This window comes from Manis pentadactyla, chromosome 12, assembly GCF_030020395.1.
Source record: "Manis pentadactyla isolate mManPen7 chromosome 12, mManPen7.hap1, whole genome shotgun sequence".
Classification (NCBI taxonomy): Eukaryota; Metazoa; Chordata; class Mammalia; order Pholidota; family Manidae; genus Manis; species Manis pentadactyla.
In genome coordinates this window covers 1,734,116-1,753,825 of record NC_080030.1, presented here as the reverse complement: position 1 = coordinate 1,753,825, position 19,710 = coordinate 1,734,116, and the positions used below count along the sequence as shown (strand labels likewise).

Below are 19,710 nucleotides of genomic sequence, written 5' to 3'. Positions count from 1 at the left end.
ACAGCAGGCCGTGGGCAGAGGCACGACTGTGCTGAGGAGGGGGTGGGTGCTCACCAGGGGAGCCGCCGTCCCTTGGTCAGCTGCTCGGCTTCCTCGGGAGGGAGTTTGAGCTCAGGTGCGCTCCGGCTGGTGTGTGGAGCTGGTTGCACTCGTGCCGAGCGCTTTCTCCCCTTCCTCCTCACGCGTTTCCGGGGAGCCCTGCGCCTGGGGACCTCAGTCCCGTGGACAGTTGGCTCATGTTCAGGCTGAGGGGGGCAGCAGGGGTATAGTCAGTGGGAAACCCAGGTACCACCAGGACGAGGGAGGTTCGCAGCTCACCCGAGAGCCCCCAGCCCCCCGGGATGTGAGCAAGGAGAGGCACGGGGTGCCCCCGGGGACGAGGTTCCAGGCCCTCTGGAGTGGGCCGGTCGGCCACGCTCGTGGGGCAGCCCTGGGAGGGCCCTGGCAGGTTGCCAGGTTTGGAACGGGGTCCTGGGTGTAGCCAGCCTGCCCCAGGCCCAGGGAGATGGGGTAGGTGAGTCCATCCACCAGCTCCTCGTCGCTCCCCAGGGTGGAGCTCTGCAAAGCCGGCGCCTGGTAGCTGCGGAGGAGGCACCCGGGGCTGCGTGGACCTCCCCGCAGGGGGCAGTGTGGGCCGCAAAGCCCGCCCCCGAGGTCAGGCGCACAGGGCCATCTGCCTAGACATCCAGTCCCTGGGGGAAGGAGAGGACACCCCCGGGCTCAGGACTAACATGCGGGTGGAAGTGCCTGGTCCCAACACTCACCTCCACGTCCTGAATGCTGCGACCAGAGCTGTGGCACTGACTGCCCCGCTAGGGGGCCACCACCTCCCAACGTGCTGCCACCCAGGAACGGCCCCCCTCCTCCCCAGCCTCCAGTCCCACCCATGCCCCACGCCCACCGCACACACACAGGAAGGGCCGTGGGAAGATCAGCCTGGGATGGGTCACACTGTGGCCTGGCCCTGGAGTGGCCCGCTCTGGGCTGCCCTGTGTTACCTCGGGGCTCCTCGGGAGACACGGACAGAGGCGGTGGAGGAGGTCAATGAGCCCGCGCCCACAGCGAGCAGCAGGACTCTCCGTCTCGGCTTCCCGGACTCCCACGCCTTCAGAAGGCTCCGCACAACAAGACCGCATGTTGCTCTGTCGAGCGCCTCCGGTCAAGTGAGCAGGACCGGGGTCTGCGGCCAGGGTCTGGGTTCCGTCCGGGTCACAATTCAGGTTCTACTGGGCGTGTCTTCAGTGACATCACTTCTTCAAGGGTCCATTTCCTGGGCCCCTCCGTGCATTCAGACACGCCCACATGCCCCTCTGGGCTGCTGACCGCCCACCCTCCTGGCCTTTGCCCTGCACGACTACACAGTCTCCAGCAGAGCCCTCCCCTCGCTCTTTGGCAGTGTCACCAGGGTCCCAGCTCTGAGGAGACAAGAGCTGAGCTCAGGCCTCTTTTTCTTACCAGTTCCGTGTCCCGCTGCGGCCGCGGTACCTCCCAGGAGCAGCCCAACGCCCCAACCTGCACAGGCAGTGTCATGCCAGACGTTCCTCCCTAGGGACATCCCCAGGGATACATGGATGACCCCTCCAGCTCCTGGGGACTGGTGTCACGTGTGTCTGATGCACAGACTCAGAGATGGAGGAGTGCCAACCAGGCTTGGCACGGAGCGTGGAACAGCACGCAAGTCAGGCCGGGGTCCGGGCCTTGTGATCTTGGGCAGGTCAGTCCCCCGGTAGGCCGTTTTCAGGTGTGCACCTGGAAGGGGCAGCAATGAGAGGGGATCCAGGTGTTGCCATCTACTGGCATCCACCTTCCAAAGGTCCAGGCTGCTCTCAGACTAGGTGCTTTTCAGACCAATCAGTAAATGGGTCAGAGTAGCACACTGGAAATGAGGTCTGTGCTGCCTCTGAAATCCGAGGTGGTCTACCAGGCTGCTGTGCCGTTTGTGTGCGGGGGGTGGAGGAGGGTCCAGGTACAGCACCTCATTCATCACCTTAGGAGAGCTAGGCATACCCACACGATAGACTTCTAGAAACTTGTCGAAGACGAAAGGCCCCTGAATTTTTGTTGGATTTATTTCCCACCTTCTGACACGTGACTGCTCTATCAGTGTGCTTAGACAAGTTGTACTTCCTGATCACTGGGTCCAGTGGGCGTAGTGCCATCAGTGGGATGGGCCAGTGTGACGGCTTCTGGAAGGAAAAGGACAGGAAGGTTCCTTGTCACTAAGGGACAACCTAAGTCTGGAGATTTGATATGCCTCTGAGATAGTTTTCTCTCCTTGCCGGCTGAAAGCTAACTGCCCTGCTGGTCTTTACTCACAGGAAGAGAACAAAGAGCATTTTCCTGAGCAATACTTACACACTGGGTGCTTGGGGACCAAGTGATGAAGCCCCATGTGCAGCAGTAACTGCAATCTGAGACACTCCGATCACGGTGTCCATCATGCACTGTCATCTCCAAGATTCGTCCGTTTTCTGAGTAGGCCGAGTGAGTGACTTCAATAAGGGTTTGTGGAAATCACCACCCCCACGTCTTCCAAGGCCTTGGTGGGAACTCCAGTCTGTAACCTCTCCTGGAAGGCAGTACTGCTTTCAATATATACTTCGGAGGGAGTTCTAGAGACTTGTACTTGCCCTGCCACACAGCACGAACTCCTGGCCGGCACAGTCCCCCGTGGCTAGCAAGGAGGAAGCCGGGAGCTCTGCGTCCCTGACAGCTCGGCCCTGTGGCCTCTGACACTGAAGGAGCGGCACTGCGGGCACTTGGTCGGGGTGGGGGGGGTGCTGCTCCTGATACCAAGACCCGGTCCTCGTCCCTGAGGTCAAATCACAAAACACAATGACAAGGTTTTGAGGAAAGGAAAGGAGAGTTTATTGACTTGCTAGCAAATGAGGGAGTGGCAGGCTCCTGCCTTAGGGAACCACCTTCCTCCTGACACGCAAGCGGTCAGGGCTTTTCAAGGGGAAATGGTAGGAGAGAGGCTGGGGTGCAGACACATGAAGTAGCAGCTTGCAGGGGCCCAAGCAGACATTCCTGCGCCAATTCACTAGCGTTTTGTTTTTCTTTTCTGCTCCTCCTCAGTCCCCTGGGACAGAATGCCTTTTGAGTCCCTTTTTTAGTGAACTTTACTGGCCTTAATTCTCTCTCATCCCGCTCATATCTATTTTTCTGCCGAACACTCCCAAGACTGACCAGCCTCTCTGTAAACATCCCATAGACGTGCTGACGGGCCCCTCAGGTCTACAGTGTGTGACACCCAGGCAAGAAGCCTGGCTATAATTTCCATTTTCTCCACACGATCCTGCTCCTTTCAACAAAAAGATGGAGGTCCTGGGTCAGCCCTTGGTCAACGTAGCTACTTGACCGGTGGTGGCAGCAAGAATTTCTTCTCTCCCTGAGGTTCCCTTAGCTGGAGTAAGAAACAGATTGACGTGAAACAGATTAACAGGAGAAAAAGTAACAAAATTTAGTTAAGTACATACAGGGAAGCCATAGACATCTGTTCCACAGACAGGGTGTGGGTAAAATTGCAATATTTGCAAAACTCTCTTGGCCTGGCTTTAGTGCATGTCCGCATCCACAGGGGTTTCCAAGGGGTGGGGAGAAGTAGTCCGTCTCCATCAGTGGGTGATTACGTGGGCGAGCGAGGGCTTCCCTGGACCAGAGAGCTTGGTGGGAGTATTGGCTGTCTTCTACTGCAGCAGGAGAGAGAGAGAGAGAGGGAGACGCAGGGCGACTGCTTGTGGGCAATAAACGGCTTTTGAACACTATTTCTCCCTTTGCCTGATTTCGCTTTCAAAGGTGTTTTGCCCTGGGATCTCCCCTCCCTGGAGTTACGCAGGGAGAATGAGGTCTGTGTGTCCTCCTGAACCACGGAGGAGGGGTGAGGGTCTGCAACTTCAAAGGGAAAGGGAAGTAATTCACGGGAATATAAAACAGGAAACGTCTGGTAAAATACTTGATGGGACACAGAAACAATGAGGGGGCAGAACGGGGAATTTTAACAGACTAAAATGATACCGGGGTTCTTGTTCCCAGAGTCAAAGACTGAACTTCGCAAACACTGATCGAGGTAGGAAAGAAAGCCAGGGAGGCTTTTATTTAGAGAGAAAGTGGGAGAAAAGAGCTCCTGGGGCATGCGGGGTGGGGTGGGGTGGGGTGGGGTGGGGTGGGGGGGACAAGACAGTCCACGGCCGCCTGCCCCTCCCGCCCGCTCACCGCGGGTGCCCCCCCTCGCCCAGCCCCTTCCCCGCCCCACCGTGACCACCTGCGGCTGCCGGGCCTCGTCCCCCACCCTCACACGCGTCCGGGGGCTGGGGGTGGCGGTGGGCACACCCGCCTTCAGCCTGGCATCCCCGCCCAGAGGCAGGGCCAACCCGCGGGCAGGCCGGCGGGTCCCCCACCCCGCAGGCAGGCCTTACGGAGGGTGCCCCTAAGCCCTGCGCTCCGATCGCCTCCACTCGCCCCCACCCGCCGGCCAGCGCTGGCCTTAGACCCCCCCCACCCCACCCCCGTCCCCGGGCCCGGGCTGCGCTCCCGGAGGCAGGGCTTTTCCCCTCCTGGCCACGGTAGGGAGGTAGGGCAGGCCCGGCCCCACAGGAGGGGACCACCGTCCCTGGGCCCCTGGGCGCGCCCGTCGTCCGAGGGTGGTGTCCGTGGCCTCGAGCCCCGCCCCCCACCCCGGGCACGGACCGGGCCGACCGCCCCAGGCCACGTGCGGCCCTGGGCACCCTGCTGCCGCGCGTCCCGCGCTGCTCTCCCGCAACAGCAGGTGCGCTCTGCAAGTGCCGGGGCGCCCGCGCCGAAGACACGCAGAGGTAGAGGGACCGGGCCGCGCGCTCACACCCATCTCCATACATAATGATGAAAGTATAAACTCACCAGGAAGATACACTAATGCACCTACTAAAAGCATCCCAAAATGCTAACAGAAAGAAAAGGAAAACTAATAAAACTAAAGGGAAAGCACAGACAAGTCCATCAGTCTCCTTGGATATGTCAACACTTTTTTTTCTCAGTAACCGATAGGACAAGTAGATAAAAAAAACTCAGCAAAGATGCAGAAAAACTGAATGGTATCCACCAACTAGATCTAGTTGACACTAATAGAACATCCCACTCCACAACAACAGAATTTTCAGGAGCATATGACGTATTGATCACATAGATCACACAACTGAACTAAATTTCAAAGAATTGAAATCATACAAAATATGTTTGTTCTCTGACCGTAGTGCATTAAATTACAAATCAGTAATAGAAAGATATGTAGAAAATCCCCAATCCCTTGAAAATTAAATAACTTAATAAGAGGTGAGTTATTTACAATAGCCAAGAAACGGAAGCAACCTAAGTGTCCCTCAGTAGATGAATGGATAAAGAAGATGTGGTGCATATACACCATGGAATATTATTCAGCCATAGGAAGAAAACGAATCCTACCATTTGCTACAACATGGACGGAGCTAGAGGGTATTACGCTCAGTGAAATAAGCCAGGCGGAGAAAGACAAGCAGCAAATGATTTCACTCGTGTGGAGCATAAGAACAAAGCAAAAACTGAAGGAACAAAACAGCCGCAGACTCACAGAACCCAAGAATGGACTGACAGTTACCAAAGGGAAAGGGACTCTGGAGGGTGGGTGGGAAGGGAGGGAGGGACAAGGGGAGCGAGGGGCATCAGGATCAGCACACATAATGCAGGAGGGGCGCGGGGAGGGCGGTACAACACGGAGACGACAAGTAGTGACTCTACAGCGTCTCACTACGAGGATCGTCAGTGACTGTAATGGGGTGTGTGGGGGGGACTCGATAATGGAGGGAATCTAGTAACCACATTGTTGCTCATGTGATTGTGCACTAAGGACACCTAAATAAGTTAATTGATTAATTAAAAAAAAATAACGCGTGGGTCATCTCATGAAAAATCAGAAAGTATATCGAAGAAAATGACAGCCCGCGCCTGACGGCCCTCGCGGCCAATGAGCGCGCAGGTCGCGGGCAGGCCCGCCTCCGACTGACGGCACCCGTGGCCAATAAGCAAGGCGGCGCCGCGGAGCAGGCAGCCATTGGGCGAGCGCGCAGAACCAGTGAGTCCGGCGGCGGCTTAGTAGCTGCAGGCGCCGCCGCCGCCACATTCAAGAGTCGGGAGCCTCGCGAGCGCCGTAGGCAGAGGCAGCTCCCGCGGCTCCGTCCATGCTCCGGGCCGCCGTCCCGTCCGCGCAGCGGGCCCCGCGGAGACCACGTGAGGGTGGACCCGCGCTGTGCTCGGCTGCGCCTTCCTCCCGGCGGACCTGCGGCGGAGCGTCCCGAGCGGGCCCCGCTTCAGGGGTGAAGGCGACAGCGACGGCTCTGCGGGCCGGAAGGTACGTGGCCGCGGGGCGCGGCGGGGCCTGACGGGGCGCGGGGACCTCTGCCTCCGCCTGCGGGCGCGGGCGAGCCGGTGAGGGGGCGGCCGTGCGAGGGCTCGGCGGGCGGCGCGGGTGGTGGGTCCTCGCTGGGCCCGGCCGGGGGCCGCGCCGCCGCCGCCCGGGACGGGGAATCCGGGGGCCGCGCAGGCGGGGAGGCCGGAGGGCGTCCTGCCGCGTGTGGAGGTTCTCGGCGGCGGCCTCGAGGGCGAGGGCCGGGCGAGCTGAGGGGCCCGGCGGGACCCGCGGCGGGGCGGCGGGGGACAGGCCGCCGGGGGCCGCGCCTTCGGAATTAAAAGAGTGTTTTCCCGAGGTGCCTGTCGTCCTTGCCGTTGGGGATTCCCGGGGCAGTGTCCCTGCCGGTCACTGGTCTGTCCAGGTTTTGTTTCTTCCTGGCTCAGCCGTGGGAGGTTGCGTTTTTCTCGAGAGTTGACCGTTTCTTCTAGGTTATCCAGTTCCTTTCCATATAATTTTTCATAGTATTCTCTCATAATTCTTCATATTTCTGTGGTGTCAGTACTGATTTTTCCTTTCTCATTTGCTGATTCTGTTCATGTGCGTTGACTCTCTTTTTTTCTTGGTAAGTCTGGCTAGGGGTTTACTATTTTGTTTATTTTCTCGAAGAACCAGCTCCTGCTTTCATTGATTCTCTGTATTGTTTTATTCCTCTCTATTTTATTTATTTCTGCTCTGCTCTTTATTATGTCCCTCCCTCTACTGACTTTGGGCCTCAATTTTTCTTCTTTGTCTAGTTTGGGTAATTGTGAGTTTAGAGTGTTCATATGGGATTGTCCTTCTTTCCTGAGGTAGGCCTGTGTTGCAATGTACTTCCCTCTCGGCGGTGTCTTTGCTGCATCCCACAGATTTTGCGTTGTTGAATTATTGTTGTCATTTCTCGCCATATATTGCTTGATCTCTGTTTTTATTTGGTCATTGAGCCAGTGGTTATTTAGGAGCATGTTGTTAAGCCTCCATGTGATTGTAGGCGTTTTCGTCATCTGTGTGTAATTTACTTCTAGTTTCATACCCTTGTGGTCTGAGAAGCTGGTTCGTACAATTTCAGTCCTTTTGAATTTACTGAGGCTCTTTTTGTGGCCTAGTATATGATCTGTTCTTGAAAATGTTCCATGTGCACTTGAGAAGAATGTGTATCCTGCTGCTTTTGAGTGGAGAGTTCTGTAGATGTCTGTCAGGTCCATCTGTTCCAATGTGTTGTTCAGTGCCTCTGTCTCCTTACTTATTTTCTGTCTGGTTGATCTGTTCTTTGGAGTGAGTGGAGTGTTGAAGTCTCCTAAAATGAATGCATTGATTCTGTTTCCCCTTTTAATTCTGTTCACATTTGTTTCACATATGTAGGTGCTCCTGTGTTGGGTGCATAGATATTTATAATGCTTATATCCTCTTGTTGGATTGACCCCTTTATCATTATGTGGTGTCTGTCTTTGTCTCTTGTGACTTTCTTTGTTTTAAAGTCTATTTTGTCTAATACAAGTACTGCAACACCTGCTTTTTCCTCCCTATTAGTTGCATGAAATATCTTTTTCCATCCCTTGACTTTTAGTCTTTGTATGTCCTTGGGTTTGCAGTGAGTTGTCTCTTGTAGGCAGCGTATAGATGGGTCTTGTTGTTTTATCCATTCAGTGACTCTGTGTCTTTTGATTGGTGCGTTCAGACCATTTACACTTAGGGTGATTATCAATAGGTATGTCTTTATTGCCACTGCAGGCTTTAGGTTCGTGGTGACCAAAGGTTCAAGGGTGCCTCACCTTCCTTACTATCTAAGAATCTAACTTAACTCAGTTAAGTGTGCTATTACAAACAATCTAAAGGAGGCTGTTTTTAAAATTTTCCCTCCTCATTCTTTATATATTAGGTGTCATATTCTGTACTCTTTGTCTATCCCCTTTTGTTACTTCTGGTGACAGCTATTTAATGTTAGGAACACTTCCACCTATAGCAGTCCCTCGAAAATACACTGTAGAGACGGTTGGTGGGAGCTAAATTCTCTCAGCTTTTGCTTATCTGGAGATTGTTTAATCCCTCCTTCAAATTTAAATGATAATCTTTTTTTTCAATTTTTTATTAAGTTGTTATTATGATTATTTTTTGGTATCAAGCTACGGTTACATGAGCAACATTATGTTTACTAGACTCCCCCCATCATCAAGTCCCCCCCACATACCCGATTACAATCAGTGTCCTTCAGCATAGTAAGGTGCTATAGAATCACTACTTGTCTTCTCTGTGTTGTACAGCCCTCCACGTGGCCCCCCTGTATTATGTCTGCTAATAGTAATGCCCCTTTTTTTCCACTGATCCCTCCCTTCCCACCCATCCTCCCCAGTCCCTTTCCCTTTGGTAACTGTTAGTCCATTCTTGGGTTCTGCGAGTCTGCTGCTGTTTTGTTCCTTCAGGTTTTTTTTCTTTGTTGTTATACTCCACAGATGAGTGAAATCATTTGATACTTGTCTTTCTCTGCCTGGCTTATTTCACTGAGCATAATACCCTCTAACTCCATCTATGTTGTTGCAAATGGTAGCCTGATTTTCTTCTTCTTCTGGCTGTATAATATTCCATTGTGTATATGTACCACATCTTTCTTTTTATCCATTCATCTACTGAGGGACACTTAGGTTGCTTCCATTTCTTGGCTATTGTAAATTGTGCTGCGATAAACAGGGGTGCATATGTCTTTTTCAAAGTGGGCTGCTGCATTCTTAGGGTAAATTCCTAGGAGTGGAATTCCGGGGTCAATGGTATTTCTATTTAGAGATTTTTGAGGAACCTCCATACTGCTTTCCACAATGGTTGAACTAATTTACATTCCCACCAGCAGTCTAAGTAAGACGGTTCCCCTTTCTCCACATCCTCGCCAACATTTGTTGTTTGTCAGTTTTTAATTTGCATTCATCTGATGATTAGCGATGCGGAGCAGCTTTTCATGTGCCTGTAGGCCATCTGAATTTCTTCTTTGGAGAAGTGTCTGTTCTAATCCTGTGCCCGTTTTCTAAATGGATTATTTGCTTTTTGTCTGTTGAGGTTCGTGAGGTCTTTATATATTTTGGATGTCAACCCTTTATCGGACATGTCATTTATGAACATATTCTCCCATACTGTAGGATGTCTTTTTGTTCTGTTGATGGTGTCCTTTGCTGTACAGAAGCTTTTCAGCTTGATATAGTCCCACTTGTTCATTTTTGCTTTTGTTTCCCTTGCCTGGGGAGATATGTTCATGAAGAAGTTGCTCCTGTTTGTGTCCAGGAGATTTTTTTTCCTATGTTTTTTCTAAGAGTTTTATGGTTTCATGACTTACATTCAGGTCTTTGACCCATTTTGACTTTCCTCTTGTGTGTGGGGTTAGACAATGGTCCAGTTTCATTCTCTTGCATGTAGCTGTCCAGTTTTGCCAACGCCAGCTGTTGAAGAGGCTGTCATTTCCCCATGATGAATCCACGGCTCCTTTATCGTCTATTAATTGACCGTATATGTTTGGGTTAATGTCTGGAATCTCTATTGTGTTCCACTGGTCTGTGGGTCTGTTCTTGTGCCAGTACCAAATTGTCTTGATTACTGTGTCTTTGTAGTAGATCTTGACTTCTTATGCAGATCTACTAAGATTTGAAGTTTGGAAGTGACATCCCCCCGGCTTTATTGTTCCTTCTCAGGATTGCTTTGGCTATTCGGGGTCTTTTGTGGTTCCCTATGAAGGTTAGAACGCTTGGTTCCGGTTCGTTGAAGAGTGCTGTTGGTATTTTGATAGGGTTTGCATTTGAATCTGTAGATTGCCTTAGGTAGGATTACCATTTTGACAATATTAATTCCTCCTAGGTTACTCACAAGTATCCCAAACCTAAAGTCTTCCAAACTTAGTCCATTATCTTCCTCTGCCCACAACTTTCTTACCAGTGTCGGAACCTGTCCCCCGCCATCCCAGGAAGAAACCCGGGAGACGGCTTCGCCTTCCATCCCGCGCATAGCGAGTCAGGCCCGGTTCCAGTGACTTTGCTCTTTCTCACGTCTGTGTCTCCTCTCGGTTGTCACCACCACAGTGGGTTTCCAAGCCCTCACCGTCTCTCCCCTAAGCTGCGCAGTGGCCTCCTACTTGACCCCCAATCCTTCAGTGCCTCCCACTTAAATTCTTTCCCCTCACTACTGCTAGATGACCTACCTATAAGAAAGTGATCATATTTCGCTGCTCAGAATCATATTGCGTATGAAATAGAGTCTGCACTTCTTAATAAGGTGCACGGGGCTCTTTGGCACCTTCTGCTTGTCCCTTCTCTAGGGTAAAAATAGCAAACTAAGAATATAGGCATTCTCCAGTGAGATCAGTTAAAGTTCCAGAAGCCAGGAGTAACTGGCCTGGAATGCTTGAGTGTTCCCCAGACAAAGGAACGTCTCTCGGCATACCCTTGTCTTTATTGTGTTTAGTAAATCATGTCATGGTGAGACTCACTTAGCCTGCTTAAAGGCCCAGCTTATTTTTTTACCTTTACCTATATGCTGTTTTTCCTCCTCCATCCCCATATCAAGTAATTTGCGGACTGGACAGTTCACTTAGCAAGCTAGCCCAGCCATAACAGCACAGTAAGACAGGAAAGATTCTGTCTTAAAGCTAAGATTGCATTTCAAAACCCAGGAAGTGAAGAAGTGAGATTTTTAATGTCCTGCCAATGGGTTTCAACCCTGGGCAATTTCGCTATGGATTCAATGTGACCAAAGAAATGACAGTAAAACGTTCTTGGGGTGAAAGGGCTTTACCCAACTTTATTTCCACCGTGGCAGGTCAATCCCTAACATCCCATCCAATCAGAGCGAGTCTGCATGCAGCAAGCCGGTCTCTGCCTCTGGGCCTCTCTGCCTGCACAGCCGTCCTGCAGACATCCTCTAGGCCTCTGACCTCAGCGCTGCCACCACTCCAGCCTCTGCTCTGCTCTCCTGCAGCCTCGCGGCCGTGTCACCGTGTCACCCAGAGCACTGGGTGGAGCTCTTTCTATAGAGTCAGTAGCAACCTATTGCCCACATGTGTAGTGAGCTAGCCGACTAGGCCCAGGTGAGAATCCTGGCCCCAGGAATTTTCATTTTATCCACACATAACATACTCTTCAGCGAACATACAATAACTCAGCCCACCTTGGAGGCAGGGAAGGCAGTCTTAATTGATATGCTCCCAAACCAGGAAGCTGCTATTCTGGAGGGAATCCGAGCAGTGCATTTCTTGTGTTAAGCTAATTTTGCAGAATTACCGGGAGGACTGATAAGAAACGTCATGTCTCATCTTGAGACCACTTCACAGGTCCACACCCCTAGCCCTTTGTCACATTCCTGAAAAATCCTTCATGCGCCTTTCAAAAAAACCTTTCAATGCGCCTTTCTCTCTGAGGTTGCCCACACTCCCCTCTCTCTGAGTGTGCACTTTCTCTCCGTAAATAAAACTTTAACTCGACTTCACTACTGTGTCTCTGCGTTTCAGTTCTTTGCCGCGGCGGGGACAAGAACCGAGAAAAATGCACAAAGCCCTCCTAACAGGCGTCCCAGCCCAGGGGAGGGGTGGGGGAAGGAGAAGGCTGGGAGGGCGGTGGAGGGGAGAGGGGTGCGAGCATGGGAACAGAGAGCTTGGGGAGTGTGGAAGGGAAGCCTGGAGGGGGAACTAGGAGGGAATGGCAGCTGGGGAGGGAAGCCACGGAGCCTCAGTGCTGGTGAGGCAGGGACCGTGGGTGCAGGCAGAGCAGGGTGAGGGCCTCCGGAATAAAACCCCTACTGAAACTCCATATTAAACAATTAAGCAAAGTCAGTCACATTCATTCTCTAAAGTAATATAAGCGTTCTTGTGTGAGATTAATTATAACTAAAAAGCCAGGAGTGACTTGTCCTGAAATGTTTGAATATCCCCCACATAAGAAAAGACCGCAGCATAGCCCATGTCTTCACTGTGTCCATTAAATGAGGCTATTGTAAAATGTACCGTCGCCTGCTCAAAGGCCCGGCTTATTTTCTTCAACTACCCAGATGCTGCTTTTCTTCCTCTAGCCCTAATCAAATGATGTGCAACGTAGGCAAGTAATACTGGCAAGTAAGCAAAATAATCTGGAAGACTGGTAAGAAACTTAGTGTCTCTTCGAAGGTAAGCATTTGGGGACCGTTTAGCAGGTGTGCATCCCTGGCCCTTTGTCCCTCACCTGCCTCTAAATCCCCTAGACAGTGCATCACCCCGGGGCTGTCTTGTCCCCTCCGGGCAGGGGCAAGCCAGGAGCTCTGTCCTCTGCTTTATGTCTAAATAAAAGCCTCGCACATGCTCTCCTACCTTGAGTGTTTGCAAAGTTCATTCTCTGAGCCTGCGAACAAGAACACCAGCATCAGCTTCTCTGAAGAGCCCGAAGACGGGGAGCCCCCAGAGCCGGTGCCTGGGTGCAGAGGAGCGCACCAGCGGCCGGAGGGCCCTGCCACCTCCCCAGCACACGCCGGGTGGAGAGGGTGCGCTGCAGCCCACAGTCAGGGTGGCCACGCCGCCGTGTGAGCCTGGTGTCCCAGCACCAGCGGTCTAGGCCGTAGCGCGCTTGGGGCCCCTGCACAGACCCGGGGCAGGACGGACCGCTGGCCCAGTGACCACCCAGCAGGCCCAGGGCTGCTGCTTTGTTTCTGGGCCCAGAGCTCTCCTGTGTCAGGTTGAGGCTGGTGGGCCGTGCAGGATGACAGGTCTGACCTGGGCCCCTGCCCTGCCAGGGGCCCGTGTGCCCTCCTCCTGCCCAAACCTACCTCCCTATGTGGCCGGGGAGCCTGAGGTCATCCCTGGGACCACCGTGCAGGCAGATGGCTCTGAGGGTGCTGTGGGCAGGGCCAGGGAAAGGAAAGGAGGGTGGCCTGGGTGTCCCGATTTTACCTCCTGTCACGTGGTCACCTGAGGCTGTCAGGTGGGCCCACGTCCGCTTCCCCAGTCCCCAGTCTGGGGCTCCACCTGCAGCGTAAGGCCTGGAGACTGTCTCCAGCCTGGAGCCCCCAAAGGGGGTGTTTGTGCTGATCCTGGAACTCCCCTCCAGGCCAGGCCTCCCCTCCTGGGAGGGTGAACACGTCCTGAGAGCCCTGGGGGAGCAGTGTGGGGAGAATCAGAGCCAAGTGCCTCCGCTCAGCCTCCCCAGCCTTTTGTCACAGATTTCAGGCCACTCAGCCAGGACCCAGGAGCGGGACACCAGGGGCCTCACACCAGCCTGGCCTGGGGGTGGGCGGCTGAGGGGCACCATGGGGAAGGACTGGGGTCCTGGGAGCTTTGAGGGGTGCTGTGAGGTGTGAAGTGTGGAGAAATTGGGCTCAGAGAAAGCCCCCCAATGGAAGGCATGCACCTCTTGGAGGTGCTTTGAGAGACCAAGTTCCACATTTTTTGCAACGGAATTTCTGAAATGTGTGGGGCAGCTGTGTCTCATCAAATGGGACAGTGCTAGACTGGTGGCGTGCAGCCCTGGGATCTACTTGGAGTACATGTGCATTGGTGTCCCAGCCGTGAGGAGACACCCCGGGGCTTCTAATCAGTAGATTTTCATGTCTGATCATAATCTATAGGTGACAGGCAGAAAGGCCCAGGTTCTTTTTGAGCAGCCCTCCCCAGTGCTGCCAAGGTGTGCCCGCCTGGGGCTTAGAGCACCCCGCTCTTCCTGAGCACCTTATGGGCGAGGACGGAGGATGGAGGGCAACCTGGCATACACAGGTCGGGACCACCCTGGGTCAGAGAGTTTGAGGGCCGGGGTGGGTCGGGGGGCACACGATGTCTGCCTGTGGGGCAGAGCTTTGAGAAGAAAGAGCAGTGTGGGGGCAGTCCTCTCCCTGAGTGCATCCCACCTGCACAGGGGTGACCCCCAGGGACAACATCCACATCACACTGCCCTCAGGGAGGCTATTTCTTTTTTTTTTTATTATTAAGGTAAAACATATTTTCTGAAAAAACAGTGGGGGGCAGCAAGGGCCAGGGCCTCCCCTCCTCCGGTGGCCAGCTGCCCCTCTGGCCAGCAGGCCTCCCCTGAAGGGAGGGGCCGGGGCTGTGTCCGTACACTTGGCACCCAGAGGATCTGCCCGCTGCAGCGGAGGATGGGACAGGCTCCTGACGTCCCGGCCCCTGGAGCCGCAGCTGCGGGCATCGATGCTGCTGGCAGCCTCGGCCACATGGCTTCTCTGTGGGGTCCGATGACGGGCAGTCCCCAGAGCCCCGTGCCTGGGCCCAGAGCAGCCCTCCGCCCGTGCTGCCAAGTTTTGTATCCTGCAACTTTGCTGAATTCAGGTATTAGTTCTCGTAGTGTTGGAGTGCATTCTTTAGGGTTTTTTATGTACAATATCATGTAATCTGCAGACAGGGACAGTTTGACTCCCTTACCGATCTGGATGCCTTTTATTTCTTTGCGCTTTCGGATTGCTGCGGCAAGGACCTGCAGTACTATGTTGATGAAAAGTGGGGAGCGTGGGCATCCCTGTCTTGTTTCGGATCTCAGAGGGAAAGGCTTTCAGCTTCTCGCTGTCACTATGATGTTGGCTGTGGGCCTGTCATCTATGGCCTTTATTATGTTGAGGCGCTTGCCCTCTGTGCCCATTTTGTTGAGAGTTTTTATCATGAATAGATGTTGAATTTTGTCGAATGCTTTTTTGGCATCCATGGAGATGCTCATCTGGTTTTTGTCCTTCTTTCTGTTGATCTGGATGATGATGATGGATTTTCTAATATTGTACCAATCCTTGCTTCTCCGCAATAAATCCTACTTGATCATGATGGATGATCTTTTTGATGTATTTTTGAATTCGGTTTGCTAATATTTCGTTGAGTATTTTTGCATCTATGTTCATCAGGGATGTTGGTCTGTAATTTTCTATATTTGTGGTGTGCTTGCCTGGTCTTTGGTATGAGGATGATGCTGGCCTCATAGAATGAGTTTGGAAGTATTCCTTCCTTTTCTACATTTTGGAAAACTTTAAGGAGGATAGTCATTAGGTCTTCACTAAATGTTTGATAAAATTCAGTGGTGAAGCCCTCTATTCCAGGGGTTTTGTTCTTAGGTACTTTTATTATTACAAATTCAATTTTGTTGCTAGTAATTGGTCTGTTCAGATCTTCTGTTTCTTTCTGGGTCAGCCTTGGAAGGTTGTATTTTTGTAGAAAGTTGTCCATTTCTCCTAGGTTATCCGGTTTGTTAGCATATAATTTTTCATAGTATTCTCTAATACTTCTCTGTATCTCTATGGTGTCCGTAGTAATTCTTCCTTTCTCATTTTTGATTCTGTTTATGCATCATGTCGACTCTTTTTTTCTTGATAAGTCTGGCTAGGGGTTTATCTATTTTGTTTCTGTTCTCCAAGAACCAGCTCCTGCTTTCATTGATTCTTCCTATTGTTTTATTCTTCTCAATTTTATTTATTTCTGCTCTAATCTTTATTATGTCCCTCCTTCTACTGACTTTGGGCCTCATTTGTTGTTCTTTTTCTAGTTTGGTTAATTGTGAGTTTCGACTGTTCATATTGGATTGTTCTTTTTTCCCGAGGTAGGCCTGTATTGCCATGTACTTCCCTCTTACACCGCCTTGTCTGTGTCCCACAGGTTTTGTGTTGTTGAATTATTGTTGTCGTTTGTCTCCATATATTGCTTGATCTCTGTTTTTATTTGGTCATTGATCCGTTGGTTGTTTAGAAGCATGTTGTTAAGTCTCCATGTGTTTGTAGGCTTTTTCATTTTCTTTGCGTAATTTATTTCTAGTTTCATACCCTTGTTGTGTGAGAAGCTGGTTCGGACAATTTCAATCTTTTTGAATTTACTGGGGCTCTTTTTGTGGCCTAGTATATGATCTCTTCTTGAGAATGTTCCATGTGCACTTGAGAAGAATGTGTATCCTGTTGCTTCTGGGTGGAGACTTCTGTAGACGTCCAGTAGGTCCATCTGTTCTGATGTGTTGTTCAATGGCTCTGTCTCCTTATGTTCTGTCTGGTTGATCTGTCCTTTGGAGTGAGTGGAGTGTTGAAGTGTCCTATAATGAATGCATTGCATTCTAGTTCCCCTTTGAATTCTGTTAGTATTTGTTTCACATATGTAAGTGATACTGTGTTGGGTGCATAGATATTTATAATGGTTATATCCTCTTGTTGGATTGACCCCTTTATCATCATGTAATGTCCTTCTTTGTCTCTTGTGACTTTGTTTTGAAGTCTGTTTTGTCTGATAAAAGTACTGCAACCCCTGCTTTTTTCTCCCTGTTAGTTGCTTGAAATATCTTTTTCCATCCCTTCACTTTTAGTCTTTGTATGTCTTTGGGTTTGAAGTGAGTCTCTTGTAGGCAGCATATAGTTGGGTCTTGTTTTTTTATCCATTCAGTGACTCTGTGTCTTTTGATTGGTGCGTTCAGACCATTTACATTTAGGGTGGTTATCCGTAGGTATGTCCTTATTGCCATTGCAGGCTTTAGGTTTGTGGTTACCAAAGGTTCAAGGGTAACTTCCTTCCTAAGAGCCTAACTTAACTCACTTAGTATGCTATCACAAACACAATCTAAAGGCTTTTTTCCCCCTCCCCCTCTTTCCTTCTCCATTCTTTATATGTTAGGGATCATATTCTGGACTCTCTGTCTATCCATTTTGATTACCTCTGGTGACAGTTATTTAACCCTGGGAACACTTCCACCTACAGCAGTCCCTCGAAAATACACTGTAGGGATGGTTTGTGGGAGCTAAATTCTCTCAGCTTTTGCTTATCCGAAAATTGTTTAATCCCTCCTTCAAGTTTACATGATAATCTTGCCGGATAAAGTATTCTTGGTTCGAGGCCCTTCTGCTTCATTGCGTTAAATATACCATGCCACACCCTTCTGGCCTGTGAGGTTTCTGCTGAGAAGTCTGATGATAGCCTGATGGGTCTTCCTTTGTATGTGATCTAATTTCTCTCTCTGGCTGCTTTTAATAGTCTGTCGTTATCCTTGATGTTTGCCATTTTAATTATTATATGTCTTGGTGTTATCCTCCTTGGGTCCCTTGTGTTGGGCGATCTGAGCACTACCATGGCCTCAGAGACTATGTCCTTCCCGAGATTGGGGAAGTTTTCAGCAATGACCTCCTGAAAGACACTTTCCTCCCATTTTTCTCTCTTCTTCTTCTTCTGCTACCCCTATAATATGAATATTGCTCCATTTGGATGGGTCACACATTTCTCGCAGTATTCTTTCATTCCTAGAGATCCTTTTTTCTCTCTGTTCCTCAGCTTCTTTGTATTCCTCTTCCCTGATTTCTCTTTATCATCTTCTCCACCGTATCTAACAGGCTTTTAATACCCTCTATTGTGCTCTTCAACGATTGGGTCTGTGTCCTAAATTCGTTGCTGAGTTCTTGAACATTCTTCTGTACCTCCATGAACATGTTTATGATTTTTATTTTGAAATCTCTTTCAGGAAGATTTATTAATTCAGTCTCACTCGATCCTTTGTCTGGTGTTGAGAGTTTGCTTTGAACGAGGTTCTTTTGACGTTTCATACTTGTACGTGGCGGGGGTCGCAGGGGAGTGGTGCTGGTGCCTTGGGGGAGGAAAGAGCTGTTTCCTGTTTCCCGGCTGCTATGCCTGTCTCCACTGCCAGAACCAGTGGCGGAACACACAGGTGTAAGCCTCTGTGCTTTGTGTGGGACGTCCCTCTGGCTGGCCTGGCTGGCAGGGGCAGCCGGTTTGCGAGCCAGGTGCAGGCTAGCCAGGAGGAAGACACAGCAGGCTGCATATCAGCGTGGGGGTCCGTGCAGCTGCGTAGCCAGCCAGGGGGATGTAGCGCCTGAAGATGGTTTTAAGTTCCCAACCTGCTGGGCAGAGTGCATCCGCCCAATTCTGTCTACCTGTCCTTTCTCCTGAGCAGTAAGCTCTGTGCAATCCTCGCCCCTTTAGCAGCCCTCTTGGTTTTAGGAAGGTTTTGAGACTGCCCGCCCAGAGCAGCCGGATATGAATGCCTGTTCTCCACAAGCAGCGGGAATCTCCATCTCTCCAGGTATTCCAGCCCCACTAATCACCAGAGCACCATGCAATGTAGGTTTGTGCTCGGAACAGATCTCCAGGGCTGGGTGTTCAGCAGTGCCAGGCGTCCACTCCGTCCCTGGTCTGTGTCTCTTCCTCCCGCCGATGCGCTGGGGTGGGGGAAGGGCTCGAGTCCCGCCGGGTCACAGCTTTGGTACCTTACCCTGTTCCGTGAGGTCTGCTCTTTTCTCTAGGTGTGTGCAGTCTGCGCAGCCTTCTTTCCTGTTATTCTTTCAGGCTGAGTTGTATGAATTACATTTTCATATTATATGTGGTTTTGGGAGGAGGTCTCTGTCTCACCTCTCACCCCGCCGTCTTTAATCCCTAGGGAGGCTACTCCTCAGGGATGAGGGGTGGAAGTTGCACAGGGGGCACCCCTGGGAGCATGCCCTGGGAACCTGCGGCGGCCGGCCACCCCTGCATCCTCAGATGCCTCCTCTGGGCACCCAGGGGGCGGTGGTTCCACGCAGCACTGCGCCGTGTCCGTGTCCATCCCGGGAATGTCCAGGCCTGGTGAGGACGGCCCCACCTTTTCCTGGAACCGTGTGGCTGCAACTCGGTGGCTGATGGCACCCAGGCAGCAGGTGGTGTTGACAACACGTGAGGCCACGTGCACAAATGGTGACACCCTCGGCGTGGTGGGGCAGCTCGCCTCTGTCCAGCGGGCCACGAGCAGAGGGGACGACACAGCACGAAGGAGGCCGGATTGGCTGCAGCTACGTACGGGTCCTTGAGGATGCAGCGGCAGCCCGGGGAGCTGCCTGGGTCTGCCGACCGAGGAGGTGCCAGAGCACCTGCCCCAGCAGAGGGGGAGGATGAGCAGGGGGAGGAAGAGGAGCAGGAAGCAGACTCGGGTCTGGGAGTGCCAGGTGCCACCTGCCCGAAGGGGAAGCTCTCGTCCACATGCAGCCAGGACACCAGCAGGGCCGCGGGCCCGATGACAGCAGCTGCAGGGCCACACAGGTGAACAGAAGAGGCAGGTTATCCCGGGATCCCCCCGTAATCCTGCTTCCACCCTGTCCCCACTGCCCTCTGGGCCCCTGGCCCTGCACGGAGGGTCCTGTCAATCACCAGCATCCGGGGGGTCCCTGTCTCGGGAAGGCTCCTGGGCGTCACCTACTCACAGAGGAGGAGGCTGGGTCCCAGAGGGGGAGGGGAACCACCCGTCAGTCTGACAGGACTGGTCGGCCGTGGAGCTGGGACCCCAGCCCCACCCGTCTTTAGGACGCCCCCACACCCAACGTGGCCCGTAGCTTCCCTGAGGCTGTGGAGCAGCCCACCCCCTGCCGGTCGCCCC

The 19,710-nt window shown here is 52.1% G+C and overlaps 2 long non-coding RNA genes across 2 annotated transcripts; both read left to right on the top strand.

Annotated features, from left to right (window-relative positions):
- The first annotated feature begins 3 nt into the window (after positions 1-3).
- Positions 4-3,785, top strand: LOC130679971 (uncharacterized). The gene is made up of 3 exons (XR_008992956.1): positions 4-1,163; positions 1,459-1,714; positions 2,319-3,785. It is a non-coding gene; the product is annotated as an uncharacterized LOC130679971 (long non-coding RNA).
- A 2,268-nt stretch (positions 3,786-6,053) lies between these two features.
- Positions 6,054-11,854, top strand: LOC130679969 (uncharacterized). The gene is made up of 2 exons (XR_008992955.1): positions 6,054-6,361; positions 11,189-11,854. It is a non-coding gene; the product is annotated as an uncharacterized LOC130679969 (long non-coding RNA).
- The last annotated feature ends 7,856 nt before the right edge of the window (positions 11,855-19,710 follow it).